Raw genomic sequence first — 8,203 nt, 5'->3', positions numbered from 1 at the left:
TTTACATTTCTTGTAACATTTTTGGTCTATAAAGTCACAAGATTCATAGTTTCTTTTAAAAAGGACATTTTAGTTCCGTTTGTCCTTTTAAATTTTTTACAATGTAACATCAGGACTTTTTTGTTTGTTTTTTCTACATGCTGTATGTTTGTCCTTAACTTGAAGTTTGTTAGCACATTAGCTCCACTTTACACCAAACTAACTTCTAGCCACGTGAAAGAGATGTTCTTTTTCAAGTAAAGGCTGAATATGTAATCACATCTCTAATTAGTCAAATCGCAGATTGTTAAATTGAACATTTGCACATTTTAATGTGTGTTTTTGGCCATCTTGGAAATATGGCAATGTTCACAGAGCAAGCTGTGTATTGCAAAAAAAGATAGAGAGAAAAAAATAAAACAGTTTTCAAAAATAAAGTATTGAAATACTTTGTTTCACTCTACTGAACATGTGTGATTGCGTATCTCCAGTGATAACTTTGGAAAGCAAAAATACCTTTACTGTACATTTAAAATATTTCTTTTGTTGTACTTTTTAGCAACACAAATGCCTAAACAGTGACCTGTCTCGCCATTTTGGATGTCCAAGTTACAACACGGGTCATACTGTCCCAATTCTAAAATTTTTCCACGCTTGTAACCTGCGCACTCGAACCTTTATGTGCACTTTGACTGAGTCCACACTTCGTAGAGGGGATGGGGTGAAGCCTGAGTGAATCATTCTCAGGTTTTGCCACGTTGAGTTTATTGAATGTTTTCATAATTCTTAAAGACATGAATTTCACACACCTGTAACTCTGCCATGTTTTATTCTGTTATTCGTTGAAATTTAGAGGAATCCTGTAAATCCTACGTTCACACTGCTCTTTACTTTGTCATGAAAATATTTGGACTGAAACGGATTGACTGAACAAACAGCAATAAAAACTGCTAGATGTACAAAGAGCCTTGAGAACCGTGGATCAGACGCTAGGGGCGGCTCTGCCAGCCTGGCAGAGATTGGTGTCCGTCCTGTGATTTTTCAGATCAGTGTCCGTCCTGTGATTGGTGGCTTTCTGTCCAGCAGGAAGTATGAACAGAGTTTAAAAGATGCTGCAGTACTGCAGATATTCACATGAAGCTGGACCAGCAAATGGCTCTGCTGAAGGTTCTGCTGCTGCTGCTGCTGCTGGGGCTTTGTGAGTCAGACACAATGGACACATTGGACACACTGGAGACACTTCCACTCCCTTTGAATGCTGTGAATTATGTTTATCTGTGTTTTATTTTATTTCTTTTATTATAAAGCTGTCGTGTTGGTTCCTTATTTCTACTGTGTGGATTTAATTTGCTAAAAACAGCAACTTTCTTCTCCAGGTTTTGCAGTGAGCTCAGTGTCTCTGCAGAAGAGAGTCATTGGAGGTGAGAACTGTAAAGACGATGAGCGTCAGTATCATGTGAAAATCCGTGCTTATTTTCAAATATACAGTGAGATTTGTGGAGGATCTCTGATCAGTGATCAGTGGGTTCTGACTGCCGCTCACTGCTGGGTGTCAGACCTAGGATGGTGAGTGAGGAAAGGTTTTACTGAAAAATCACCAATAACTCTTATTGTTTCTTAAATAATTGCGTTTTATTTGCCTAAGGGTTGTTGAGGCACATGTAGGAGTTCATCCTAAAAGTGCTCAAACGGAGATTTATACAATCATTCAACATGTGAATTACAGAGACGGCAACGATCGTGAACATGGTATCATGCTCCTGAAGCTGCCACGCAAAACAACAACCCAGCCAATCAAACTACCAGACTGTCCAGATACTCTCCTACTGCAAGTTTTATCTTCTCAAATTTCAGATTTTGGTTCTGAATCTGCAAGATGAGGCAAAGTCCATGCAGGAAAATATTTGAGCTCTGGTCTCCCAGAGTTAGTTGTTTTTCTTAATGTGATTAATTTTTTTAGTTTTGTTTTTCTTGTGTTTCAGCGGCACCAAGGTTCAGATTGCAGGTTATGGACCAATAGCACATGGCCTTCTTAACATAAGATGTGAGATGAATGTTCATTGTTTTTGTTATTACCTCAAAATGATTCAGATGATTCAGATCACTTTTTAGACTCTCTGCTGAAGCTGAACTTGGCAAGCTTGTTGAAAATTTGATCATCAAAAATTGAAACTGAAGCTGAAATAGGAAGTTCTGACACACATTACAAGTCCCTCCCCTGTAAAGTGAGCAGGGTGTACATGTGTATTGATTGGCAGCACTAAGACCCTCCCCTATCTCTGATTGGTTGTTTTTGACCTGGAGTTGTGTATTTCTGCAGACAGGTAAGACAACAGGGAGGAGGTGGAGATCAAGCTTTTCATAGATTATCTGTCTCATATTTACTATGTGGACATAGTGACACTTTTTATAAAAATGTAAAGAAAATACATTTCATACAAGTAACACACTGCAGTTTAATAACCACATTTAACAAGCGATATTCTGAGCAAAATGTTTTAACATTTAAACTTGCGTGTTTATGCTACTTTTTCTCTACAGTTCTTGCTAATACACAAGATCTTCAGTGTGCAGACATTAAGATTGATAAATATGAAAAGTTGGAAAAGATACTGGCAAGAGACAAGGACTTTCAGTACAGTTACCAGAAGTGGTACAGTGTGAGAAGCTCCAAGAAGGACGTAGCTTACGTACGTCAGTCTTTAAACCATTTTCTGCACAAAAAATAGACGGTGTCTATTTTACTGTATAAATCACAGCAGAAAAACAATTAAAAGCTTTATGTTTGTGACAGGGTGACTCTGGTGGAGGATTTGTGTTCAAGAACAGGCTGTATGGTGTTTTAGTCTTCCTAGGTGATCCAACATATGCGTTCAGTGCACCAAATGGCTTCTTGGATGTCTGTGGCTACAAGAAGTGGATACATGACACAATTAATCCACTAAAAATAAGCTCAGTGTGAACTGTGACTAAATGTTCCCAGGATCATAAAATTACAAAGTTCAAGTTAATCTTTAAATTTCAGTTTTCAGTTGATTCATTTTCTGATTTACAGCTGAATTATTGCAGCATTAAAGTTATTGTGTACAAGTTGATCTGTGATATCTTATTTCTCAATAAGTGAAGCTGCTGTTTGTAATAATCAGTAACAATGTCCACTGTCACATGACTAGACAATAATTGGCTGTTATCTGATCAGATTGTGTCTCTTGTGCTTATGTCTTATTTGTGAAGAAAATAGATTTTAAAATACTGAACACATTTTGAACTTTAAAGGCAGTTAAACTCTCCATTAAAGGGACCAAAACTAAAAAAAACCTGTGGGCTTCCATCAAGCGTTTTAGAAAACAATGTTGTCATTTTTACACCATCTGTTATTAGATGTATTCTGGTGAATTCTGACGGTTTTGAATAAAATATTCCAAATAATAACTTGAATTTCGGAAACCTTTCAAGAACAGACATGGGAACCTTTTCATAAATCAGAGATTCTGGGTCTCGATGAAAGGGTGATTGATATTATAATATATTTAATAAAATTAAACAATAAAAAGACTTTGGCTCTATTAAAAAAAGGGAATACAGAATTATAATTATATTCCGTAACACTTTATTTGAAGGGGTGTGCATAAGACTGACATGACACTCATAAACATGACATAACACCTGTCATGAACATAAAGAAGTCTTTATGAATGTTTATGACAGTTGTCATAAAGTTTCATTCTGTAAATAATGACACTTTTAATGCAAAGTTGCTCTAAAAGTTGCATTAAAAGTGCCAACTTTTAATGCAACTTTTAATCAATTTTGTAAAATATGATAATTTAATGCAAAGTTGGCACCAAAAGAACTTGTTTGGGCTACACACACAAGGTTGGAAGTTGTTTTTCCTGCAGCTGCATGGGAACCAGACGATCTCTTCCATGTTTGGGATCCTTATCCTATGTGTTGACTCTGCCCGTTAGAGCTTTTCATTCGAAACTGCTTCATTATAGATTGTCTTCTAAGCTTTCTGTATTGCACACAATATACAAATAAACCTGATTGCGTGATTTCACCTGACAGTGCTTAGTAATAAATTTGTTTCCACAACAATTTGGCGCTGTGACCCAGATCCCTCAACTGGACATACGAGGATATCAACGAGCAGCGTTTGTTGCCGACCTGAACACTGGGATTCAGCCTCAAATCTCGATTAGGACTTAAGAAAGAAGAGGGCTGCTGGTCTTCTCCACGGCTCCAGTACTGGGATCAACAAACTTAGTCAACTGATTACCTCACTGTTAATTGGTGAGGTTAGTAAATTAACTTAAGTTAAAAAAAGGCCTACATCGCCTCCAGGCACTGAAGTGTTTGCTGATTGTAATTTTTTTCACTCCAGAGAACTGATGAAACATTTGCATTAAGGGGACTACTGTCGGGTCTCCTGTTGGACATTCGGACTGAAACTGTGTGAGACTGAGCTTTAACGACCTCCGCTGGCATGCTGTCCAGTATCAGCGTAGAGAAAGAAAAGACAGACAATATGGAAACAACATGGACATTGACTGAGGAACAGTCTGGACAGCCCAAAGAACCAACACCAGAACCAGTTGGACTGACAGGGAGTCGGAAGATGGAGGCCGGGGAGGATTACGCTGCGGCGAGAGGGAGCGAGAAGTGAAAAGACATATGAGATAAGTTACACACACACACACACACACACACACACACACACACACACACACACACACACACACACACACACACACACAAGAAAATGTGTCTCACATGTGCGCACAAATATACATTTATATATACATTTAAAAAGCCCTTGCACTTTCAAACACTCAAACATGCACAAAAGAAAGTTACCAGCAAATACATTCCTTTGTCATACTGAGCTAATTGAAATTTAATTGTAACTACATACTGGAATCTGTCACTGTGAAGCTCTTACGTTCAGGATCACTTTTGAAAACGGAGTATAATTACAGGAATAATAATTCTAGTTTTGGTTAGACGTAAGCCACAAGTGGCTAAAAGGGACATTTATTAAAAATTTTCTTGAAATTGTTACATAACACAAACTCAAATGTTTCTTTTTTCCAATCTCACCTACTTGTCCATGCTACTCAGGTCTGTTGTGCAGTTTTGTTGCTGATGATTTTTTTTTTTTTTTGTATCTGTAGCATCTGCAGTAGTTGCTAAATGCTGCAATCTTGCCAAAAATGTTACATTTTATTGTACGCTTACGGTGAACAAGTAGTTACTGAATAGTTTTGTGCTTAAAACTATTCAGTAACAGTATTCATTGGTTTATTGCCACTAATATGAAAAAAAAAATACTCTGCTGCTTTCGCAGAATATAAAGAAATGTTTTCAAACTGAATGTTTCATATCTAGTTTGAGGCTGGTGCTTTAAGACATTTAGACAAAGAGGAGTTTAAATAAAACGGATCACTTTTCAGTTTTACTTTCATCAATAACAGCTGACTCAGCACAGAATGCTGCACGACTTCTGATTGTAAGTTGAATGTTAAAGCCTGCTGATTAAATGCTACTGCATGATGGGGACAGTGTAACATAATGGCCTCTTTTTTACTACAGATAGTAAATCTTTGTGATGGTCCCTACAGAGTAATACCTCCATATTCAGCAGTAGGAAACGTGAAGGAAACTGTTTTTACTGATTCTTCTTTTCAAGTTAACAAGCACAGAGCATGACATATTTCTGTTAACAAGGGAAACTCAATCCCCCTCTTCCAGCCTCCTGTCCCACCTCTGATTGCCCCTCTCCAGTTAAAAGCCACAAGGGTATGAGGCAGAAGTTGTTGCTGTGTAGATTGAAAGCCATTGAGTTAAGCTTGTTGGGTTTAATGGAGCAGGGAGGTGGCAGTGGAAATAACAGTCGAGCTTGAGCCGAGCTACAATTCAGTGCGGTACCACAGGTACAAGGAAAACGACTTTTTATTGTGGAACACTTTTGTATCACTTTACCTATGACATCCATTTGTTGTTTTCTAATAAATACTATTCCTTTGTTGCTGTTGTTTTTGAGGTTTTGAGGTACAGTTGTATGGAGAAAAGAGGAAAAAGAATTTTACTGAATAGTTTCTTATAGACTGTGCCATAATTTCACAGCGGTTTTTTTTTTTAAAGCATGTGTAATTTCTCCTGGTAGTCTAAAAGGGTTAAATGCTTAAAAGGACTTCTCAGTTAAATGTACAACACAAGCATAAATACATATATATGCATATAAATTGCGCAGGTATTTTGTTAATGCAAATTGCCCTTCACCAATTGACCCATTGATTATCATCGGGATATGTCATTGTTGGTGTTATGATGATACCAATCCCTTCTGTTCACATCTCCTTAGTTCTTTTCCTTTCCTGACCACTTTGAGATGAAGGTCTTCTATCTGAGAAAGGTGCATATTACTCTGCTTATACTAATGCAAAAACCTATGCACCTTTATGAGAGCTTCTCATAAATCATACATATATTTCTAATGAGGCTATTGACAGGAATTTAACACAAGCTTTGGGTAACAACCCAATATAACCCACATACAAAGAAACCACAGCAAATTACTCCATACATTTTGCGTAATAAAGCAGAATAAGACATGGAAAAAAATACTGAACACGCTTACTGAAATGTATTCCGTACTTAGAAGAAAAGCCTTTTATTGGTGAGGGAAACTTTAAAAGGATTTGGAAGCTTAGCACCAAATTTTGACCCATTCTTTTACACAAATTGTCTTTAAGTGCTAAAACCTATGCAGGGTTTCTTCTTTGTACTCTGATCTTCAGTTCTTTCTATAGTTTTTCAACTGGAATCAAGTCAGGTTGCTGACTGGGCAGCCTTATTTTTATTTCTTTTTGTCTTAGTGGGTATATTGTCTTGCTGAAATGCCCGTCCGTGTTTCCTCTTCAGAAGTTCCTTGTACAATAGATAAAGTCTGTCAGAACCACTTACTGAAAGACAGCAGCACACCGTGATGGACCCACCTCCAAGCTTCACTAATGGCATAGCATTTTTTTTAAACAATATACAGTGGTACTCCTTCACAAGTCAAGTGTGAAATGACATCCAAAGAGGTATTTTTTTGTTGTTGTATTTTTGTCTCATCCAACTACATTATATTTCACCAGTATATCATTGACTTTTTGGCATTAAGTTTCAAATAAGCTTCAAAATGCTTTTTCTCCAGTAATGGACTCTTGTGTGCACAGGGACCACATTATGATGGAGTGCATTAGTTATTATTTTCACTGGAATCAGACTTTGCCCAGCTGATTCCAGTTCTCTCTGTGAGTGGCCATTGCCTTTTGGACAACTCCTGTGATTGTTTTTTTTTTTTTTTTACTGTTCTGTTCTGTCAGAAACCTTGCATAGAGCGCCACTCCGTGACTGGTTTCTGTTGAAATTATGATCTTTCCACTTACAAATTGTGGCCCCTATGGTGCTCCCTGGAACATTCACAAGGTTTGAATTCTGTTTGTACCAATTGTGGCTGTGCAGGTCTTGATATAGCCATTTACCTTTTCCCATTATGAGACAATTCTTGATCATGGTATGTCTTTTTATATGCTCTTAGTTACGACAAAAACAGGTGTGAATTTCCACTAACGGAATATTGACCTGCTTTATCTATTTGTTTTAATTCTTATGCCTTTTAGTACCTCATTTTCATAATGTTTTCAATAATTTTTTTATTGTACTGCATTGGACAAAATTAATGAATTTACACACACACACACATATATATATATATATATATAAAATTCCCTTCTCGCCCTCCGCGGGTGGTCTGTTTCATCCTCTGAGCTCGGGTCCTCTACCAGAGGCCTGGGAGCTTGAGGGTTCTGCGCAGTATCTTGGCTGTGCCTAGAACTGCACATTTCTGGACTGAGATGTCTGATGTTGTTCCTGGGATCTGTTTGAGCCACTGCTCCAGTTTGGGGGTGACTGCCCCGAGGGCCCCGATGACCACAGGCACCACTGTGGTCTTCACCTTCCAGGTCTTTTCCAGTTCCTCCCTGAGGCCCTGGTATTTCTCCAATTTCTCATGCTCCTTTTTCCTGATGTTGTAGTCACTTGGTATTGCTACATCCACCACAACGGCTTTCCTCTGTTCTTTATCCACCACCACAATGTCCGGTTGGTTCGCCATTACCATCTTGTCTGTCTGGATCTGGAAGTCCCACAGGATCTTAGCTCCGTCATTCTCCAC

At 37.9% G+C, this 8,203-nt stretch overlaps 1 long non-coding RNA gene across 1 annotated transcript; it reads left to right on the top strand.

The window, feature by feature from the left end:
* The first annotated feature begins 463 nt into the window (after positions 1 to 463).
* On the top strand, positions 464 to 7,745 carry LOC103478358 (uncharacterized). Its single transcript, XR_014083931.1, has 3 exons — positions 464 to 1,177; positions 1,356 to 4,277; positions 4,364 to 7,745. It is a non-coding gene; the product is annotated as an uncharacterized LOC103478358 (long non-coding RNA).
* The last annotated feature ends 458 nt before the right edge of the window (positions 7,746 to 8,203 follow it).

Source organism: Poecilia reticulata, chromosome 16, assembly GCF_904066995.2.
Source record: "Poecilia reticulata chromosome 16, P_reticulata-male-v2, whole genome shotgun sequence".
In the NCBI taxonomy this organism is placed as follows: domain Eukaryota; kingdom Metazoa; phylum Chordata; class Actinopteri; order Cyprinodontiformes; family Poeciliidae; genus Poecilia; species Poecilia reticulata.
The sequence above is the reverse complement of the archived record's forward strand: the minus strand, read 5'-3'. Positions and strand labels throughout refer to the sequence as shown.